The sequence below is a fragment of the Schistocerca serialis genome, chromosome 9, assembly GCF_023864345.2.
Source record: "Schistocerca serialis cubense isolate TAMUIC-IGC-003099 chromosome 9, iqSchSeri2.2, whole genome shotgun sequence".
NCBI lineage: Eukaryota > Metazoa > Arthropoda > Insecta > Orthoptera > Acrididae > Schistocerca > Schistocerca serialis.
The window spans coordinates 259,295,772-259,319,566 of NC_064646.1; the positions used below are offsets into that span (position 1 = coordinate 259,295,772).

A 23,795-nucleotide genomic window follows, 5' to 3' on the forward strand; every position below is an offset into this window, starting at 1 on the left:
CAGAAAAATTCGCGTTGCTCGCTCCGGAGCTAACAGGCTGATGAGTTCCGTAGCCATAGCTAACATTGTCTCCGCCGATTTCACTTGTCCCGAGAACCTACTGTTCGCATGCAGCTGCCTAGGGCTGTTCGAAGGTCAAAATGACTCTAACATAATACCAAGGCGTCCACGCTGTAATTACAGCCCCTTCTGGGAAAGTTATTTGCAGAAAACCAGTAGACCCTGTACGTACAGTCCTTTCTCGGAAAACTATTTGCAGTTCCAAATTTCCCTATGCTTTTCCATTTCGTGCCTTTCAACGAAATATTAGTAAAAACATATATTCAGTAATCTAAGTAACGTAAAACTTGAGAACAAAATAAAAAGTTTCCACATGTGGACTCGACCGCACGACACTCGGGTTACCGTTCTGCACTGTTTCCGCTACACCAACTATGCGAACACAAATAATTCATTCCTCATCTTAACCGGTCCAAAAATGCTATTTTTTCTAAACGCTTCAGTATCTGGAGCTTCCATTTCTGCGACTTTCATTCCTGGCCAAGACCTGCATACACCGTAAATATGGAAAAAATCGGTGATGGCCAGTAAGAGCGGTCCACTTGCCCGTTACTTTCAGCACGAATCTTTTGTGACCAGCGCATTATAGTGGAAAGGAAAGGCCAGAATGGTAATGTAAAGAAAAATACTGAGCTAAGAATTTAAGGAAAGCCGTAAGCAATAAACAACAGGGCGGCTGATGCGCGGAAAGAACCACCCACCGTGATGCAAGTTGTAAGACGTATGCTTGCCGGCGATGGGCGAGGCATGATAGAATCTCTGACCAGAGAGTAGTTTATCGTTAGTTGTTGCTTGTCGCTAGTCTGCGCTTGACTGCGCGAGTCGACAGTAGTACTCGGTCGGCTTTAGTAGCGAGTCGGTAGTAGTCTGGCGTGAGTCGGCGGGAGTCGGCATGCGTCGGCTGTGTGCTCTGCTCGCGACTCTGGTCAGGGTTCTGGAGGATGAGTATTGTTGTAGAAGGTAAAGAAGCAGCCTTGTCCATATTTAATAATGTATGTTAATTGTAATTTAATTTGTTCAGAAAAAATGCCCCAATAATAATTTTTATAATATAAAACAACTCTTTTAAAGAAAAGCATTCATTTCAATTTAAAGAATTTTTCCAATGCATTATCATTGCTTCCAAGAATATATATATATATATATATATATATATATATATATATATATATATATATATATATATATATATATATGCCAGCATTGCACGAAGCTGTGTCGAAAAATGACTAATTAAGAGCAGATATAATTGCAGTTTTATTGAGGTAAGAATTTTTGCTTTTGTTATTCAGAATACAGGGCCGAAGGTCAGCGCTGCTGTCCTTATAAATTTATCAGGTTACAAAACATTTTTATTATTTTGGTGCTTAGGAATTTTTCTGTTTCGAACTTGACATTAAATGAGAAAAGAATTTTGTGGGAATATTAAGTGTGAATGCATTTCTGCACACAGACAATAAATGGGAGCCAATTTTGTTCAGAGGTTACAATATTAGAAAAATTCATTGAATTATTATTATTTTTGTGGCGAGGCTACGCTTGGCACATTTACATTTAACAATATTTTGTGGGGAGTTTACGCTTGGCTCACATTTTTCATTAACATTTTTTGTGGGGAGGTTACATTTGGCTCCATTTCCATTTAAATATTTCTGCTGGGAGGTTACACTTGAATTTTTCTATATTCTATATCTCCCGCAATGATAAAACAACTCTTTTAAAGAAAAGCATTCATTTCAATTTAAAGAATTTTTCCAATGCATTATCATTGCTTCCAAGAATTTTATATATATATATATATATATATATATATATATATATATATATATATATATATATTATTCTTGGAATAAAATATATAAATATATAAAAAATAATATATATTTTATTCTTGGAAGCAATGATAATGCATTGGAAAAATTCTTTAAATTGAAATGAATGCTTTTCTTTAAAAGAGTTGTTTTATATTATAAAAATTATTATTGGGGCATTTTTTCTGAACAAATTAAATTACAATTAACATACATTATTAAATATGCGCAAGGCTGCTTCTTTACCTTCTACAACAATACTCATCCTCCAGAACCCTGACCAGAGTCGCGAGCAGAGCACACAGCCGACGCATGCCGACTCCCGCCGACTCACGCCAGACTACTACCGACTCGCTACTAAAGCCGACCGAGTACTACTGTCGACTCGCGCAGTCAAGCGCAGACTAGCGACAAGCAACAACTAACGATAAACTACTCTCTGGTCAGAGATTCTATCATGCCTCGCCCATCGCCGGCAAAGCATACACCTTACAAACTTAAAATCGTTAGAATTTAACTGCGTATTGTACGGCACAATCGAATACAACAAAACATGTAATTTTTGGGTTGAAACTTCAAGATCTTACAATAATAGGAAATATTTTTCTCCTTTCATTTTTCTGAAGTGAAATACAGGGAGTTTTATTTCTCGTTGCCTCGGAAATAAGCGAGGTGATGCTGTGCACATTTATTGCTTATTTGGAAGTAAAGCAAGGTAGTTACAGCTTTATACAAATATTAATATTTCCATTTTTAATTTCTTAATTTGCTTCACTCTTGTAACAGTTTTACTGTCAGACTTCACTAATAACGCGAAACTAACATAATTTCCCTTTCTTTGAATAAAACGTCAGCCATGTCAGCTCGTAACGATACTGCGCGCGGTTACACTCTTTGACACTTACCAAGCAACGGCTCCCCGCGTGGCGACACAGAGAGCGTGCTCCTCGAGTTCCAAGCCTTTTACCGACGAACCAGTATCGCGAGGTGGCATCTTGGATTTCAATAGAGGGGCAAGGTAGCGCCGGTAAGGAGAGCGGACAAGCTGAGAGAGGGCCTACAGATGGGGGCGTGGTTAGACGCACGGCGCCGGCGTCGGTGGCTGCACGAGCTTACGGGGAGCAGCAGCAACGCGTTTTGGATACAAAGGAGGTGTTGGCAGGACACGCAGTGGGCAGTTACACATCGATCGAAGAAACCGCCGGGTTAAAGAAGGCGGTCTGAGGAAGATCGGTGAGCCGGCCGCGGTGGCCATGCTGTTCTAGGCGCTCCAGTCCGGAGCCGCGCTGCTGCTACGGTCGCAGTTTCGAATCCTGCCTCGGGAATGGGTGTGTGTGATGTCCTTAGGTTAGTTAGGTATAAGTAGTTCTAAGTTCTAGGGGACTAATGACCACAGCAGTTGAGTCCCATAGTGCTCAGAGCCATTTGAACCAGTTTTGAAGATCGGTGTACCAGTGGCCACTTGGGATAGCCCATATTCAACCGAAAGAACTTGGTCAGAATGTTTCAGAACTTGGCTGTAATGGTGAGCTGCCGCGACGCGCAATTTGCCGGACCTTGTTTTTGTTCAGTTGCAGTCGACTTCTACTTGGTGGTTATTACTGGAAAGCAGTCTATTAGTCATGTTTTCGTGTTAAATGGCTTGCGCCCGTTAATTTTGTACTTGCGATCGCAGGTCGCAATTAAATAGTTTGTGTTATAGTTTAAATTGATCACTTATCAGTGTGTCCCGGTGTGAAGCGGGAGAAAAGTTGTGTGTGGTACAGCTCGTCTGACGCATGGTAAATGTGTTTGGTCTTCAGATTTTGGAAGGTGATATCCTGTAACTTGTTGTATTTGACTCTTTGCATTTGCTTTATTTTATTTGATTAGGTTCCCCTCAGTACCACTGTTCTTGCAAGTATTACGCTTTTACCAGGTTTGCAAGGACTTCTTGTTGCTTGTTGTCGCGCAAATATTTGAGTGTTAGTAGCTATTGCCTACAAGCACTTGTTATTTTAAGTTGTTTTTGTTTTTATTCGCGGGGTTTAAATTATTTAAGGTCTTGTTGTCGGTCGGTCATTCAAGAGTCAATAGCTATTTCTGTAACGTACGAGAACTATTGTTGTAACTTGTTCTTGTTTTATTTGTGGTATTAAAATTATTTATTTCTACCTTGAAAGATTATTCTAAAATATTTCTGTCTGTGGGTAATGTAATGTGTAATTTTGGGAAACTTGAAAGAGCTGAAATTGAAATCATTGTCTTGTTTACTGTCTTTCTGCGCATGAGCGAGTTCCGAGGGAGATATTTTGTGATTATGGCAGCGAGTGCTATAAAGTGGACTGATTTAAGCCTTTAGCTCTGCATGGTGAGGTCATCCGTTGGCGCATGTCTCATGGATTAATTCCAGAGAGACGAAAATGTATGAAATGCCGTGGTGAGATGACTATGCAATCGATCTGCACTAGCACACTCAGTAAGTGGATCAATGTTTTTTAGTTAAATCATAGGGGAAGGTAGGTGGATCAGAGTTTATTCATAAGAGTCTCACGTTCGATATATTAACAAACATTGATGAGTCTACCATTTCCCATGATTTAATTAAAAAAACCATTGATCCACTTACTTCCTCCCAAAATTTGATTAAAAAACATTGATCAACTTAGTCTGTTCGCACAGATTCGATTGCGTAGCATCTCGGAGCAGAGAAATATTTCACTGCTTGTTCGGATATATCATGGGTTGTGGCGCTGTGCTTGGTTTGCAGACACTAGCACAGTTCTAATAGCTGCGACTCAATCAAGGTGCTATTACATTCATAATCCTCGTTTACAGCAATGTTTCACCCTTTCTTCCGAATGTTTTACTTCGAAACACGTCTCCTGCCTGCTGCTCCAACATTGGCTGTATAACAAAGAGCTGACACACCTTGGTTTGCTCCCATCATACCTCACGGCAGGCGCGGACAACATTCCTGCACGGAACGCGTAAGTACGCCAACGGCCCTATTCTAGACATCTACCAACGAGGCGTGCAGTATTGCGAACTGCCGCCGAGCTTGTGTCCTGTCCATATTTCTGTTGTTATAAAATCAAATTAACTCGGCATCTGATGGCATTTAATTGTACTGTTGTTTGTTATTGTTTTTGTGCAATATTTATTTAGTTAAATAAAATCTTTTAGATGGTGGGAATGATGTTTATTCGAAGGCCTGGTCCTACCACTCCCAAAACACGTTGCCCTATGCTTATTTCAAAATGATTTATAATATGAATCTTTCATGGCTTTTTATTGTTTTTTTTACACATTTCGCACTTTCAGCGGTTTCCATTTTCGGTCTACAGTTACTCTTACCACGAATTTAATGCTTCAAATACCCAACATTGTCACACGCTTGTTTCAAAGACGAAAGGTCAGTTGGTAAACTCCATCCCCCACGCCATTTCCCTGCTGTGTCCTTTAAACACCACGCCGACGGTCGATAGCGGCTTACCAGAGGGGTTTCTGACTGTAGTAATAGGATTTGGCTACACTTTCGGCTTATTCCAATTTGCATCCTTAGCAGCAATAATTATTTACCATTGCAGGTACTAATAAATAAATAAATAGATCTTTAAAAACTAAGTCTTGGCCCAACATTCGAGTTTGACGTTGCTAACATGTGCCGTGAGCCATGCACACTCGATAAATATTCCTGCTCTGTGGATACTTGTTAAGGAACTATGAAATTCTCGAGTGCTTACTGTCAGTGGCGAGCTGTTGGAGTTTTCAAAGAGATAAGAAATATCTTTTTGTTACTGCCTGAAACGTTTCGCTACTAACTCGTTCTCTTTGCAGCAGGCTGTTCGCGTTCGTCACGTACCTAGTCGCCGGTACTGGTAAGCGCCCAACTGCCTACTTCGAGATACGTCTCAGTCCTGTGACTTCGAACGACGTGCGTGAGGAATTGATGGCATGAATGACTACTATCGGATTTTTTTATTACGGGGACACGAGTTTAGGCTTTATTTACAAGCCAACCAAAAGGCCTGTAGCAGAATAAGTAACACCAATATTTTTATCGTTTTATTCTGCGTTAGGCTATATGGAGCAATTTGACTTTTAACTTCAACATATATTTCGTTATTTTAGGTTGCAGTAAGGATTGTCCGATGTTGCGCGTCTTCGTTAGGCACTGTTCACTTTGAAAAAATATAGCTTGAAATGTATTTGTCCAGTGTTAACGAAATTTTAATAGATTATAGGCACATATATTTGTAGTGGAAAAAACAGTAGATGGAGTCATTGTATGTCTCCGCATCAATTATTTCGAGCTACCTTCATCACATTCAAAACATTCAGCTCGACTGTAAATTGTGATCCGAGCTGAGTACAGAGTCGAGTTCCATTTTGAAATGATTATTCATATTTCACATTAACGTACATTTTCTCAGTGCGCAGTACAATAATCACGTAACAGAAAAGAAACGAATGATACGATTTTTTTTTCAACTAAGAGCCAGAAAATAAAGTGTGGTTTGTGACAATTATAGTCGGAGGACAATACATGACAAATTAAAACGATAGAAAACACAATCTTAGAACAGCAGTACCTGGTCACCTACTAGTGGGCATTATTATGGGTTGTGTCTACCATTCACCTTTATGACGGCTTCGCTGCTAGAAGAACTTTTAGTGTCTGTGGAGGAATGGTAAACCCATTATTCCTCAGGAGCCGAAGCTAGAGAAGTTAGTGATGTTGCGCCCTGCGGTCCAGGACGAAGTCGATATTCTAAGTCATTCCAAAAATTTTCCAACGCGTCAGGTCAGGTCAGGACTGTGGACAGTCCAGTCCATTTCAGGAGAGATATTCTCCACAAGACATTGCCTCACAGATGCTGCTTTATGACGTGCAGTGTCATGCCCGTACAATCATTGTCTCCGAACTGCTCCTCTACCTTAAGCAGAACACGGTGCTGCAAAATATATTCATATCCTTCAACATTTAGCGCTTCCTTAAAGCCTAATAAGGATACCACACCCTAACCACGATAAACATCGTCATACCTTAACACCACCTCATCTGTATTTCACTTTTCGCACTACGTATATTGTTGGGTAACGTTGCACAGGCATTCGCCAAACTCAAAACTAAAGCCTTCGATGGGTTTTCCACACCGTATAGAGTGATTCATGGAACAGTTCGTCGTTTCGCCTTTGCCAATGTCTACCGCAGCCGGACAACGACCTGTCAGCCCGGAAGTTTCAAGTGAAGCTATTACTTGCCGCCTTGTATGATCATATTATCCCATTCTTTTTCACTCCCCATTCACAGACATTGTGCTATCTGGACTACTGGTAGCAATTCGGAACTCTCGAGTGATTCCTTGTGCTGATTTCACGTGGTTTTTTTTATACGACTACCTTCGACAGAACTCGACGGTCTCCGTCCGTCAGTACGAGAGATCTGTCTGGTCTTTATTTGGCTGTGGTTGTTTCTTCGCGTTTCCACTTCAAAGTCACATCACCAAGTATCAACTTAGGCAGCTTTAGAAGCGTCCGTTATGGATATATTTTTACTCAGGTGATAAACAGTGGCTAGTTCGTGGTCGAAGTAGCTGAGCTCTCCTGGCCGACACATTCTGCTGTAACTGCTGCACTAACAAGTGCACAGTATTCCCCGCCTTTTTCTTTATACTGTCCGGTCCGCCTTCGTGACATCTAGTAGTCAATTCCGCATTACTTACGGGTGTCTGTTCACTTTTCATCATACAGTGTACGTAAGGAACGTCCGTATTTCTCCGAGATGTCGCGCCGTACAGTTGTATCAAAATCTAGCAGCGCACTTCAAACGCAATTTCGACGGGCGGAGTGTGAATTATAGTAACGCTGGTGACGTCATGCACCATCCACTGGGCGCTTCCCCAATGTCAGGCTGCCCACGTCATCGCCACACGTGACGTAAGCAGAGCGTAAGCGCGGCGGAGTCGGGGCACCTAATGCCCTTGCCCAGGGAAGCGAAGCGTATAGGGCTGACCTCTCTCTCTCTCTCTCTCTCTCTCTCTCTCTCTCTCACGTGTGTGTCTCTCGTGTGTGTGTGTGTGTGTGTGTGTGTGTGTGTGTGTGTGTGTGTGTGTGGACTGCTCTGCATGTCCCACAGTACTGAAAATAGCTCTCATCAATAGTCTCTTCCTTTCTTTTTGTAGGTTGACGGATTTGACGTCGGCCGTTTCCAAACAGAGATGGTGAATTAAATAGTTAGCCGGAAATTGGTACGAACTCCCAATAGAACGGTGCGCAGCTGCCGATGGAAAACAGGTAACACTCACATGAAACAGAAATGATGTCCGGGAAAAACCTTTAGAGACCGGTATACCGGACGAGGGAAAAGCCTTCTCTTATGACCTCTGGAGATTATGGCGAGTGGTTGGGAACATCTTACAGAAAGGTAAAAATTTGGTTAAAGCTCGTTTATGTTTAGAGACAGCTCTTCACAAAATTGACAGGGGAATGGTTGTGGAGAAAAACAGAGATTAGAAAACAACCAGCAAATACTTGAGCCGGCCGGTGTGGCCGTGCGGTTCTGGGCGCTTCAGTCTGGAACCGCGTGACCACTACGGTCGCAGGTTCAAATCCTGCCTTGGGCATGGATGTGTGTGATGTCCATAGGTCAGTTAGGTTTACGTAGCTCTAAGTTCTAGGGGACTGATGACCACAGATGGTAAGTCCCATAGTTCTCAGAGCCATTTGAACCAAATACTTGAGGACGTGGATTATAATTGCTGTTCTGAGATGTAAAGGTTGGCACAGGAGAGGAATTCGTGACGGGCCGCGTCAAACCAGTCAGAAGACTGACGACGAAAAAGACTGAACATCGATCGGATTCAACTACTCAAAATTCTGAAAGGCAAAAACTGTAATTAATACGCCACTGGTTAAGGAACTCAAAACTATAGTGCACGACTTGCAGCCACAACTCACTTTACACTATCCGATTACCTTTACCAGTCTAAAAGGACATGTTAACGCGTACTCTTGGTAATTAACAAGAATCGATAAAATATAAATACACAAAGTAATACAATGAACCACCAAATAAACTGGTACAGGCACGTGCATTCAAATACAGAGATATGTAAACATGCAGAATACGGCACTGCGGTCGGCAACGCCTGTATAAGACAAGTGTCCGGCGAAGTTATTAGATCGATTACTGCTGCTACAATGGCAAGCTATCAAGATTTAAATGAGTTTGAACGTGGTGTTACATTCGGCGCACGACTGATGAGACACAGCATCTCCGAGGTAGCGATGAAATCAGGATTTTCCCGTACGACCATTTCACGAGTGTACCGCGAATATCAGGAATCTGGCAAGACATCAAATCTCCGACATCGTTGCGGCTGGAAAAAGATCCTGTAAGAAAGGGACCAACGACGACTGAAGAGAATCGTTCAACGTGACAGACGTGCAACCCTTCAGTAAACTTCTGCAGATTTCATTGCTGGGTTCAAAAGGAACAAATGGCTCTAAGCACTATGGGACTTAACATCTGAGGTCATCAGTTCCCTAGACTTAGAACTACTTAAACCTAACTAACCTAAGGACATCACACGCATCCATGCTCGAGGCAGGGTTTGAACCTGCGACCGTAGCAGCAGCGCGGTTCCGGACTGAAGCGCCTACAGCGCTCGGCCACAGCGGCCGGCTTCATTGCTGGGCCATCAACAAGTGTGAGCGTGCGAACCATGCAACGAAAAATTATCTATATGGACTTTTGGAGCCAAAGGCCCACTCGCATATCCTTGATGACTGCACGACACAAGCTTTACGTCTGGCGTGGGTTCGTCAACACAGACATTGGGCTGTTTACGACTGGAACCATGTTGCCTGGCCGCACGAGACTCGTTTCAAATTTTATAGAGCGGGCGGAGGTGTAAGGGTATGGTGAAAACCTCATGAATCCATGGATCCCGCATGTCAGCAGGGGACTGTAAGAGCTGGTGAAGGCTCTGTATCGGTGTGGGACGTGTGCAGTTGGAGCGATGTGGGACCACTGACACGTCTAGATACCACTCTGACAGGTGATACGCACATAAGCATCCTGTCTGATCACCTGCACCAGTCATGTCAATTGTGCATTCCGACTAACTTGGGCTCCAGGAACACTCTTCTGAGTTTAAACCTTTTCGCTGGCCACCAAACTCCCCAGATATGAACATTATTGAGCATATCTGGAATGCCAACTTGCTGTTCAGAAGAGATCTCTATCCCGTCGTACTCCTACGAATTTATGGACAGCCCTACAGGATTCATGGTGTCAATGCCCTCCAGCACTACTTCAGACATTAGTCGAGTCGATGCCACGTCATGCTGCGGCACTTCTGCGTGCTCGCGGGGACCCTACGCGATATTAGACAGTTTCTTTGGCTCTTCTGTGTAGCATTATTAATGAAAACAATCATTCGTTGAATTTCAATCCGACGCTGTTTTTTAGCTAGGTGCTCAGACAATGGTTCAGTGACACGTTTTCAACAAAATGGCGTCTGCTCTATCACACCTATATGGTGTGAACGTTCTCGGGCAGCCACTTGTACAATCCGCCACCTGTGCGTACGCCCTATAACAAATTACCTAAGCATGTGCAATTACACCTGGCTTCGACAGAAGAGAGAAGCAGAATTAATTTACGAAAAGCAAACAAATTGTACATGAATTCACAGTATTGCCCAGCACAGGCATGTTAATGGCTGATACTGGCAGTGACAAAAATTAACTCTTAAACAAATTACGACAATATTAGTGAACACACCACTAATACAAAGAGGGTACGAGTATTTATAGTGTAGTGCTCACAAAGGACACACTGGTATCCTTGCATTTGATAAGGGCAGTGCGCAATTTCACGCTTTAACCAAAATGTTCAAAATAACGGCTTGTAGTTCATCACCGACACTTGACACCCTAATCGCCGAGCAAATTTTAGTGTTCAGCCAAAATGAAGAATTTACTCGAAATGAAGTAACCAGCGATTTCTCAACGTTAACCAGACGGCGGAGACGAGAGAAAGACCGCATTCTCCAGCAAGGTGCGGCTTACACGCTCAGCACCACAACCCGTTGGGCCGGCAACAGTACGTTGCACCGTGTGTGTGTGTGTGTGTGTGTGTGTGTGTCGATCATTGGCGGCTACCAGACTGCCGACTCATGCTGCCCGACTGTCTCAGGGGTGGAACCCAGCAAGTCATCCCGACAAGCATAGACTTCCTTCACTGACCAAAAAACTGCTCAAAAGTCAAAACAAGCCCCCTCACCCCCCCCCCCCTTTCCGCGCTTGTTCCAAGGTCAGGAAACCCGACAACGACCGGGAGAAGATTGTACTAACCACACGCCGCCCCCCCCCCCCCCCCAAAGCGCATCCAATGACGATGACGTGATGACACGGCGGTAGAGACGGACCGCGGAACTTTACTTTTTACATTTACTTATTCTAAATATTGCAGAAATACCCTTTTTTTCATTTTCTGACTGTCAGCATTCAATTAACGTAACTCCCATCGTCGCAAATTTCTCTTGTAAGTAACAGCGTGAAATTAGTGAAATCTTTTCTTCTGATAGGCGTTAATTATTTATTTTTGTGGTTGCGGGTTTGGGACGCCTTTCACGAAGATCCTTCTCAAAAATATGGCCCTGTCAATGCAGCATCCATTTTTTATGTAGACAACGATCGATAAGACACCAAACGGCCTTCCGCAATACTGAATGAATGTCTGTTGGTGATAAACACGACAGCTCTCTATTCTGTTCCTTTTCTTAACCAAAATACGACTACTACAAAATGCCGCGTAATCAAAATTAACCTTCAGATCAAGTAAGGGAGGCAGGAACAGGTGACTAAGGAACAGAACCGTGCTGTGGTACAGGCCGGTTGTAATATATGAAAGTAAGGCTGGTCTCAGTGGGTGTTATTAGTACATTTCCACCAATCAGAATGTTGAGTCGATGACGAAATATTTCTTTTTCTTTTCGGTGAATTATGGAAAGGATGAACTTTGAACATATATGTGTAGATTAATTGTAATTATTCTGTCACATGTACCGTACGATACCTGAATAACACGTGGTCGATAGCAGATCAGCCTACCAAAGATAATCCGGACCATAGATGCTGCCAGGTGACACAGATCGCGCCGAAAAGCTCTGGCCGCTCACAGCAAAAGCTGTTTTTATTACAATTACTGTAATGAGTTAAAAGACACTCTTTCGTCCGCTAAAGAAAGTCTTTGTAAGTTTAGTCGTGTGTATAAGGCCAGAACAGCCTTTATATAGTCCGATCCAGAATCGGAAATTCAATGAAGTGTTAAGACGGCGTACATCTGTGTTAATACGCAGGAAAATATTTAAGGGAATATATTTTAATTCTTAGGTTGGACCTGATGTTTGAGTATGACTGACAGAATGTTGAATAATATCGAAGTGGGAAATGTTTGATGAAAGTTAGCTGGCAACGTCTGAGGACGAAAATTTTGTTTTTCGATAGTGGTGAAAAGTGGCTGTGCCATGTGGGAACAGAAATGACTTCTGTTTTAATTTTTATTCTTTTATTTTTTTATTAGGAGTAAGGTTAGTTTTGGTAGGTGGGTTCGACAGACGCTTTTTTTTTTGCCTTACCGCCACACCAACGAATCGTTGATTTTGGTTAATAAAAAAAGTAAATAGTGGTCCATTCTCCCGTGTCCAATATTTTAATGAAAGGTATTGAATATTATTACCACTGTTCTTTCAATCTCTCTGTACTGGTTCATATTTTCCAAGTTTCAAAAACGGTAACAGGTCAGGCAAAATCATTTTGAAATACAAGCTACAGTTTTTCATTCTATTTCAAAAAAATATTTCTTTTTCATATATTTGGAAAAATATGTTACTTCCTTCGCACAGTTGTCAATACATACTTGCCCGCGAAAAACAAAGGTCCCGAGTTCGAGTCTCGGTCCGGCACACAGTTTTAATCTGCCAGGAAGTTTCATATCAGCGCACACTCCGCTGCAGAGTGAAAATCTCATTCAGGCTGTTCTCTTACTTGCCATACTGGTTATCCATCGTGCCAGTAAAGCAGTTTCTATGAACCTCTAAAGTGTTGTCATTCAAGTCATTTTAATGTGTATTTTTGACTATTAAATTGGCGGTGTGGAAACCATATGCCTGGGTTTGGCCGCGCTAACTGGCGTTATCTAAATTAAGCAGTACGTAATCTGATTTCAGCGCACGACTTGCTTTTCCCATATTTTCACCAGTGTATATTGATGCCATAAATTTTACTAAATTTGTTAACTAGTAATTTATACGTCACAGAATAGCATGAGTACAAATGTGGTTTCTATTGTGAGTTTAGCTAAAAGGGTCTTGAGAAAATGGGTAATTCTAAAGTGGTGAATAAAGCGACAACCTAAAAACTCATCTGGCCAACCAGGTTGACTGTTGTTCATAAACAAAAGGAAGTAGTTGTTTACACCCTACACTGGCACCTAGTCTGCACGGCCAATTGATTGCATTTTATGTAAACTTCTGATCAGCGTATTTACTTGGCTTTACTTGGTTTTACTAATTACATGCTATCTGTTTTACTTGCCAGTGGATGTCAGATGTTAATTGGCTGTTAATCATTTCTGCAGGTTCCTAAAGCTTAAATCTGGAATGTATTGTTAAGCGCCATATTGTTGATCGCAGTCTTGTGTTAAGCTTTGGATTTAATGTCAAGATTTCAGAAAATTTTTCGTAACATTCATTTCTTAAATTTTTTTTCAAATGTTGTTTCAGGGGATTTGTAAATTCTACCACCAGTTGTCTCGCTTCCAAAAGAAAAACTTACTAGTAAATTAAATTCTGGTGGTAGTTGCTGAGATTTTTTGACTATTTTTAATGTGGCAATAAAGTGGTTTACTTTTTATTAGATTTGTTAGTAAAATTATGTCCCAGTGTCTCACCAATCAACACCAGATCCCTACTGAATTTCATTATTTACTTTTTTCGTGACGGCAGTTTATAAGTAGTCGGAAGTAAAAGAAAAGAAAAATTCGGTATCCGATGCAGTCACAGGTGGTGGGAACGAGCAGATCCACGCCAGCGACACTCGGTGATCGTGGTAAGGCTGGCGCCACGCTGAATGGTCCATTCCTGGCGGGAGGATGGGGCGGCAGGAGAGCACAGAAAGGGCGGATCCATACTTTATGCCCTGCCGGCACCAGCTGCTGCGTGTGTTTACTCTATGGCTGGGTGCCCTCTGACTCAGGCTTGCATAACATCCCTTCCAGCTTACGGCCTGACAGCTGGCAACAATAGAAACCAGGATACGGTGAACTTGCGTGCAATGGGCGAGAACTGTTAGCGCCCATGACCGGTTTACGGATGGGTCGAGTGCGAAACTTGTACAGTGGGGAAGACACATATCAGACGATTAGAAGCCTTCGAAATTTGGTGTTACAGGAGACTTTTTATCATCTACATCTACGTCGATCTACCGTGAACGTGGCAGAGGGTCCTACTGAATGTACCAGCTATTACGGATACTCCCCCTTGCGTTTACATGTGGAACGCTGGAAGAATCTCTACTTAATCACCTCAGCTCAGAACGCTGTAATTACACTAACCTTCCTTCGCGATTCCTGCAGGACTGATGTGTAGTGGATTATTGTATGTTCCAACATTTTTCATTTTACATTTTTTCAGGTCTGTTGTAGTACTTGAGTAAGAAACATATCTCAATGAGTCACTGAGGAAAATATGTGATGAAACACACAATGAATTGAAGAGAGAGAACAGTTGGGAAAATACACCACTGTCCATTAAAATTTTAACACCATGGAACAAAATGAGATTTTCACTCTGCAGCGGAGTGTGCGCTGATATGAAACTTCCTGGCAGATTAAAACTGTATGCCGGACCGAGACTCGAACTCGGGACCATTGCCTTTCGCGGGCAAGTGCTCTACCAACTGAGCTACCCAAGCACGACTCACGACACGTCCTCACAACTTTAATTCCGCCAGTACCTCGTCTCCTACCTTCCAAACTTCACAGAAGCTCGTCTGCAAATCTTGCAGAACCAGCACTCCTAGAAGAAAGGATATTGGTAGAGCACTTGCCCGCGAAAGGGAAAGATCCCCAGTTCGAGTCTCGGTCTGGCACAAAGTTTTAATCTGCCAGGAAGTCTCATCATGCAACAAAGTGTTTGGGCATGCAAATGTACCATACTCTAAGCAAAAAAGAGAGAAACGGCTTGCCACGGAGCAGTTACCCAAATGGCACAGAAAGAGATGTGATGCGCATGTACAGACAAACAAATGATTAAAATTTCAGAAAAACTGGATGATTTAATCAAGAGAAAGAGCTCCAATACGCTTTGGTCCACCTCTGGCCCTTATGTAAGCAGTTATTCAGCTTGGTATTGACTGACAGGGTTGTTTGATGTCCTCTTCAGAGATATCGTACCAACTTCTGTCCAATTGGCGCGTTATATCGTCAAAAACTCGAGACAGTTGGGGGCCAGTTAATGCTCCAAACGTTCTCAACTGTGGAGAGATCCGGCGGCCTTGCAGGCCAAAGTAGAATTTGGCAAGAATGAATATAAGCGGTAGAGACTGTCACCGTGCGCAGATGGGTATCGTCTTGCTGAAATGTGAGCCCAGAATGGCTTGCCGTGAAAAGGAACAAAACATAGCGTAGTATATGGATGACGTATCTTTGTGCTGTAAGCGTGTTTTGGATGACAACCAAAGGGGTCCTGATGTGAAATGAAAAGGCGCCCCAGACCATCACTCCTAGTTGTCAGGCTGTATGCCATTTGACGGACAGATTGGAATCCCACCGCTGCCCTGTCTGGAACGTCTCCAGACTGGTCTTCTCTGTGTACCAGTGCTCAGTTCGAAGCGGGATTCATCACTGAAGACCTACTTCAGTCAATGAGATTTCAGGCCGAACACCTGTCTGGAGAAGCCCACATAGGGCCCACCAGCCAGGTCTGGTCTCGAATGTCATTTCATTTCGTAGCAGGACTTTGTTGGTTGTCATCTGCGCCACGGGACACAGCGAAACATCAACGATATACTACGTCCTGTTTTGATTCTCTTTCGTGGCAAGCCATCCTGGGCTCACGTTTCATCAACACAGTGCCCGCCTGGACGACGACCCCACTCTGGTGAGCAAGGCTGCCATACCTGTCCCCAACTGAGAACGTTTGGAGCATTATGGGCAGGATCCTACAACCAACTCGGAATTTTGATAACCTAACGCACCAACTGACAGAAACTTTCACGGAATCCATTAGGAGGACATTCAATAACTCTATCAATAAATGCCAAGCCAAATAGCCGGAAGTAGACCAACGCGTTTTTGATTTACTGAATTTGTGAAGCTCTTTCTCTTGAATAATTTTTATGAAATTGTTATCCTTTTTTTCTGTACATGTACATCACATCTCGTGATAACCCTCCAATTCGGATAGTTACACTGTATTTTAAGAATATATTCCTATTGAGATGAAAAGGTTGGCACAGGAGAGGAATTCGTGACAGGTCGGATCAAATGGTTAGAAGACTGATAATAATAAAAAAAATTTCTTTCAACGAATAAGCATTGCCGCCACGCATCACTTGAGCTGGGCCACGGTCTTGGTGGATCGTTGGTCGGTCGTCCTACCGGACGACGCGTTTTGACTCGCCAGTCGTTCATGAGTCGGCTCTGTGTGTGTGTGTGTGTGTGTGTGTGTGTGTGTGTGTGTGTGTGTGTGTGTGCATTAACTCCCGATTTGCCTTCGTGCGTGCTTGCTTACTGTTGGGTATCATTCAGGTCTTCGTGGAGTGTTTGTCAGCTCGTGTGTGTAGTTGGCGTTATGTCCACTGACGACTATTTCAGATGTTGTCGGCATTCTGAGAGGAATCGGTCAGCTGCTGCGGACCGGGGTAGTTATCTCCGCGCGGTGCAGTCGGCTGGGTCCGCTGGCGGTCCCTGCGCAGTGTCGGAGCGTGTGTGCAGCTGTCCGATCGCTACGAGCTTCGTGGTTCACCGAGCCAGCCCGTCAAAGTTGAGTGGTGGTTTCAAATACCAAAGCCACGTGCATTCATGTTGTGTGGTACGTTCGGTGGTTCGCTGTTGGGGAGGCTTTCCTTTGAGCAACACCGAGTGTTTCTATTGCTGAAATTTAGCCGCCATGCGGTGCAATTAACTATATTGGTTGACTACAATAAGAGTGCACCAGCGGAATTTTCTGCCTTGTGTGTTCTGGTTACCTGCCCTGGCCACTGACGTAAATTCAGGCAGTGTTCCTTTCGGCTGAAGTTAACTATATTACCGTATTTCAAATTCAAGCGTACCAGCGGAATTTTCTGCCTTGTTGCCGTCAGTGTTTCGGTTACCTTTCCTGGCCTCTTACGTATAACTTCAGGCACCGTCTTTTCTTCACCTGTTGTCGCTTTTCTACATGGTGTGTAATTTTGACAGCTAAGTCACATTTCATTGTGGATACTCACGTTCGTAACCTTTTGTGTTTGAGTTCTCATGTACTGATTGGTGGCAAGCAAGTCGTTGTGTCGGTCGGTCCGTTGCTGTCCCCTGGTTGGGTTTATAACACTCCTGTCTGCTACTGCTATACCATAACCTTAAAGTAGGAGACAGGTCGTGAAGTTAAACTATGCAGTTAAAACAATTATGGTATACAGCAACAGAGCAGTATTACCTCTCTGAGAGGAATTTTGTTAAGCTGACCGTGTTGTACCTAACGGGGGAGGCTTATCAGAAATAAAAGTCAGAATTACATAAATATTCGAACAGTAACAAACAATATTTTTGCCTACCTATACTGTTTAACGGATAAAGAAAACGGTCGCCAGCCTAATTAGGCAAGAGAATGATTAACGTTCTCGTTTGAGAAAGTAGGTATGAGTAACTTTAACGGATAAACACAACCTATACTTGGCCACACGCGAGTGCAATGAACTCTGACACATACATATGTTTATGGTAAGATTGAAGCTAGCAGTTAGAGCAGCACAAACTATTTGCAAAAATATAACAGATACCGAAACACTCTATTACTTTCAGGACTTGTTCAAACTGAATGGTCCTTATAACATTACTATTAACATTCACTGCAGGCTCATAAATTGGACAAAGGTTAAGGTCTCTCTCAGTTAAATACTTTACTATTTGAAATGTCTTCCCATTACTTGTTACCTAGCATTAGCATAATAGACAAACTGTGGATCCTGTTATACTATTAATATGCCCTTCCAATACACAAGAGAGACAAACACTTAGCAATCATGACCATATAATTTCCTACTATTGCAGTTTTCCACTTTTACTACAGTGAAACACAATGTTGACAAAATTGCAAGAAACTGACTCATCTTTTAAAATTTACTACAGGTAGCACTATGATCATTAACTAAGCAAAACTTTATAAGCCTCAATTTTAAGAACTTTAATTTATAAAAGGAACAGCAAATTTTACTTTCAAGTAAATGATTAAATAGGTGACTTTGAAACTTCACAAAACTACATTTACTGCCTCCCACAATTTCACTAAAGCCACAGTAAATCTGAATATGCCCTTCTCATCAAAGATCAAATAACATTATGTAATTAACTGTCTAACTTCGAGGCTTTCATTTTTTCCCACAAAATAGGACACTCGGTAATCATAATTCAAATGGAGAGGAACCTGAGAGGTGTTGTGATAGGAAAAAAATCAAGGTAGGTACATAAATTCAGTTATAAGATACCTTATATTTGTGCACACCAAATCGCCCAATAAGCTGATCCTTCACTGTACATTATTATAGTACTCCTATACAGTGATTGCGCAATGTGGTGGCAACTGCATGTTGGTAGGCGGATTTGCAGACAGAATTGCTGGACTTTGGCCCTTCTTGATGACGAGGATGAATACCAATTCCAGAATAGTTCCAGCTATTTATCCATCCATCCGAGGCATCGGAAAGTAGCAGAAAAAGCCTCTCTCGGAACCAGGACAATATGCCACTGTTACATAGTAGTGCATAGTCCGGTAGCTCGTCCCCGACTGACTCTTGTTCCACCTTTTCTACTTAGGCCAGCCACAATTGGCGCCCGCTACACAGTTCCGTTCCCGAGGGGAACCACTACACCTTTTACACACAGAATAACTAAGAATCCTAAGTGAAGGTCAGCAGTTTACATAACAGCAAACAAATACAATAAATAAAACAGAACATTTGCACATATTGACATTTCTACCAAAAATTATTCACACAAAATTACAATTATATACAGTAAGTTTTGTTCCCTCCAAATGCGACAAAGAATTTAAATGGCAGATATACTACATTGCATAGAATCGAACCACAACATCAAAATATTAACAAAGAAAGGAGTATACAATTTTATATTATAGATTCAAACACATTTACAGATACTCAATGTTATAACATTAAACCAAAGCAAAAGGTAAAATAAATCAGTACAGCATTAGAGCTATGGTGTTACAGGTTCCGATGGATTAAGTGTAGTTGGGCTCACCACCAGTCTCACCTAAGTAAACGAGGGCAGACCGACCACCCTGGAGGCTTCTGAGTGCCGTTTTGTTTATTGTCCTTCTCACCGGTGTTTAATTCTCTGTTAATTATCTATCATAGCCAATGATTTAAAAATTATTGTTTTTACTGGACTTAATGTATTTTGAATTTTGAAAAATCAGTTGTGGGCCTTAAGCCACTTAAAACCTTATTCTTGAAATTACCTTTTAAGCAAAAACATTGCGGCCCTCTGCCTTAGGAGATTATAGTAACATATTTTAAAATTTTCAAATTTAATTGTGGCCCGCAGCCGCTTGTATTGCACCTTGCGTATGTTTGTTCTATCTACTTTTGCCTTGAGGCTTTCCAGCCTAGCTGTGATACCATACATATTTTAATAATTTTATTTGCTATTTTAACTGCATTTTTATTTTGTTGACTTCTAATATTTCTTGTTTGGATGCCCTCAGCCGTGAAATAATTGCCTTTTGAAACTTCTAGTTCCAAAGGTTCGGCTATGTGCCGTTGTGGTTTAAAGGTGTGCAGTGTTACGTGGCTTTATGCTTAATTACAGACTTACTATTTTATCAGCTGATTTGTTTTCACCGCGTAACGCCCGCTGTTTACGTCCTTCTTCGTTGCTGAGCGATGTATCACTTTTCGTTCTGACGCTTCAACTCTTCCTCTCCTATATCTTTACTACGTTTTATCTGTATAAATGATGAACTATTGATTTTGCCGTTTAACAACTTTTAGTAACTGTGGAAGTATTACAGGCATCGGGTCCCACCTAATGTGTCACTCGCCTATACGTTTTACATGAACCTTTCAAGACTCGATCGATCTGTTTACAAAGAGAAAGCAGAATCTATCTCTTCCTTTGACGTTGTCCAACAACGACCTAGGAAGCTCGACGCCCTCGCGGCCCAGGCTCTTCCATGGCTCGCGGTAGTTTGCAGCATTCGTTTTATTCCTTGCCCACTTGCCGCTACGTCGAACTTTCGTGGTGATCGTTGGGCAACGTCTTCCACGTTATCTGCAACATAAATAAACTTTCTTCCCACAGTATTTCTGAAAACCCAAAAACAAACTTAAAGAACATAATAACTGTGACACCTTATTGGACTCTTTCCACAATCCTAATCACCTGTTCTGTCCTGCGGGTTTAGCGGGCGTATCACATTACTTAAAAATGGTGAACAGTAAAGATGCTGTCTTTCTCCTTTGCTTGTGATCCTGTATTTGAGTGAAATAAAAGAAGTTTCCGTAGTGAGATTAAGATAGGGCGTCAGCGATAAGATTTTCTGATGACATTGCCATCGTAAGTCAAAATGAGGAAGAATTACAAGATCTACAAACAGATTAAAAATCCATTAGCGCGACATAAACGTGAGTCAACAATCATGCTCCTGAAACCAGCTCTTGACACGGACAGGAATCCTGCTGGAAAATGCTGTCGCCGTAGAGAAAGATATGTCACCGTGAGATGCAGTGATCTGCAATAATGTTAATCGTCCAAAGCCGCCATGGTGCATTCGATCACTACAGGCGTATGTGCATGTTCCGTGTAGCATAACACTGCCCAAAACGGCAGACCTCCGCGGTGCGTTACGTTTTTCGAGTCGCCGTTCGTATGGATGCCAGCATATCCAGACACTATCATCGAATTACTGTAACAAAAAGTGATTCGTCCAGCCAGCGCAGCATGTAGGTGCACTTAGTTTCATAGTAAACACTGTGTGTGTGTGTGTGCAAGGTGGCTAAAATATACAATATCGGAAAGAATTTGTCATGTATATCAGGAGGCAAAGAAAACTGAAGATCGGTTTAGTGACTATCAGTTTGGCTCTAGGAAAGATGACTGCATCAGCAAGGCAATTCTCACGTTGCGGTTGATAATGGAAGACTGAAAAAAAAAATCAAGACACGATCATATGACATGTGGATCTAGAAAAAACTTTCTACAGTGTTAAATGGTGCAATATGTTTGAAATCCTGAGAAAAATAGTCGTAGTCTATAGGGAAAAACAAGTAATATACAATATCAACAAGAACCAAGACCAACAATAAGACTGAGAGATCAAGAAGGAAGTGCTCGGATTAGAAAGGGTGTAACACAGATGTAGTCATTCGCCTACCCACATCGAAGAGTCAATGACGGAAATAAAGAAAGGTTCAAGAATCGAATTAAAGTTTAGTGTGAAAGGACATTAATGATAAGATTCGCTGATGACATTTCTATGCTCGGTGAAAGTGAAGACTTACAGGATCTGTTCAATGGAACGGGCAGTCTGATACGTACAGAATACGGATCGATAGTAAATCCGCGAAAGACGAAAGTAATGAGAAGCAGCACAACTGAGAACAGCTGGAAAGTTAACATCATAATTAGGGATCACGAAGTAGATGAAGTTAAAAAATGGTACTACCTATGCCGCATAGTAAACCACTATGGACGGGGGATGGAGGACATAAAAAACGGACTAGCACTGGCAAGAAGGGCATTCATAGCCAGGAGACATCTACTAGTAACGAACATACGCCTTAATTTGAGAAATAAATTTCTAAGAATTTACGACTGGAGCACAAAATGGTAGTGGAACATGGATTACGGGAAAACCGGAACAGAAGAGAATCGGAGCATTTCAGATGTGGTGCTGCAGAGAATTTTGAAAATTAAGGGGACTGATAAGTTTAGGAACTGGGAGGTTCTCCGCAGAACCCGCCAGAGAACAATATCTGGAAAACAACGACAAAAATAGGGAACAGGATGGTAGGAAACTGGTTAAGACATCATGGAATAACTTCCATGGTGATAGAGGGGGCTGTAGAAGGTAAAAACTATAGAAGAAGATAGTGATTTGAATACATAATAATTGATGACGTAGGTTGCAAATGTTAATCCGGGGTGAAGAGGCTGGCACAGCAGAGGAAATCGGTTGACTGATGATTTTTTTTAAAAAAAAAAAAAAAAAAAAAAGAAAACCTTACGAGGCAATCAAATCACCACCGGCCGGAGTGGCCGAGCGGTTCTAGGCGTTTCAGTCTGGAACCGCGCAACCGCTACGGTCGCAGGTTCGAATCCTGCCTCGGGCATGGATGTGTGTGATGTCCGTAAGTTGGTTAGGTTTAAGTAATTCTAAGTTCTAGGAGACTGATGACCTCAGAAGTTAAGTCCCATAGTGCTCAGAGCCATTTGAACCATTTTTGGATCAAATAACCGTGTAGCTCTAGCTACCCATGGTATAGAACATAATTTCCCTGTAACGCCTCCATGATGATGAGCCTGCAACAGCTCCAGAACTAGCTATAGTGCAGCACAAAGTATGAATTTAAGAAGTGGGTGGTTGCATATTATACGTGCATAAACCGCCAATTGAAATCACAGCTATAGTTTCTCATCCACAATGGATATAATCAATTATACAGACTGATTTCGTGGTAATACAAATTACGATGATACAAATTTTCGTGGGTGATGGAGAAGGGTAAATGTATGAATTTGATGTGTTTGACGCTGTTCCTGATGCGACTGAGTTGGAAGGTATATATGTAAATGGTTCTGATGTCTCTGATACTGGAATACACGTACCAGTAATGTTGCTGCTAAGCTTATGGGGTAGGCAACTTGCAGAGGTAGTAGTATGGATAAAAACAAGAGTAAAACTCAAGTAAATGGGATCGAAAGTGCTTACTATTAGAGCTATGACCACTTCTTCATCTTTGTTAATGTGAAACAATCTCTTCTAGAATGAGATTTTCACTCTGCAGCGGAGTGTGCGCTGATATGAAACTTACTGGCAGATTAAAACTGTGTGCCCGACCGAGACTCGAACTCGGGGCCTTTGCCTTTCGCGGCCAAGTGCTCTACCATCTGACTACCGAAGAACGACTCACGCCCGGTCTCACAGCTTTACTTCTGTCAGTATCTCGTCTTTGAAAGGTAGGAGACGAGATACTGGCAGAAGTACAGCTATGAGACCGGGCGTGAGTCGTGCTTCGGTAGCTCAGATGGTAGAGCACTTGGCCGCGAAAGGCAAAGGTCCCTAGATCGAGTCTCGGTCGGGCACACAGTTTTAATCTGCCAGGAAGTTTCATAACAATCTCTTCTACTGGACAAGTTCTCACAGCTCTTAAAGTAGGAGTTCAGTGCCGGTATTTACTGGACTACTACTCTTGTTTTTGTCCATACAACATACAATACGGAAACCAAAGAGCTTGCTGTAGAAGAGATGTCTTTCGCGGCATTGATGGTGAAAAAGTTCTCATTGATCTTAGCGTGCGCATTTAGTGCCCTTGTTGTTTTTTTTTTTTTTCATTTCGAATAACCCATTTGGACGGTACGATGAATCAACTTTGGCTACTGTTCATTGTATTAGATTTCTTCAGTTTCCAAATTTCCCTTCATCCTTTTAG

At 42.2% G+C, this 23,795-nt stretch overlaps 1 protein-coding gene and 1 non-coding gene across 2 annotated transcripts in view; both read right to left on the minus strand.

The window, feature by feature from the left end:
- LOC126419109 (uncharacterized protein CG3556-like) overlaps positions 1-23,795 on the minus strand; it is a 614,423-nt gene that overhangs the window by 347,849 nt on the left and 242,779 nt on the right. The window lies entirely within an intron of this gene.
- Positions 14,764-14,838, minus strand: Trnas-cga (transfer RNA serine (anticodon CGA)). The gene has a single exon. It is a non-coding gene; the product is annotated as a tRNA-Ser (tRNA).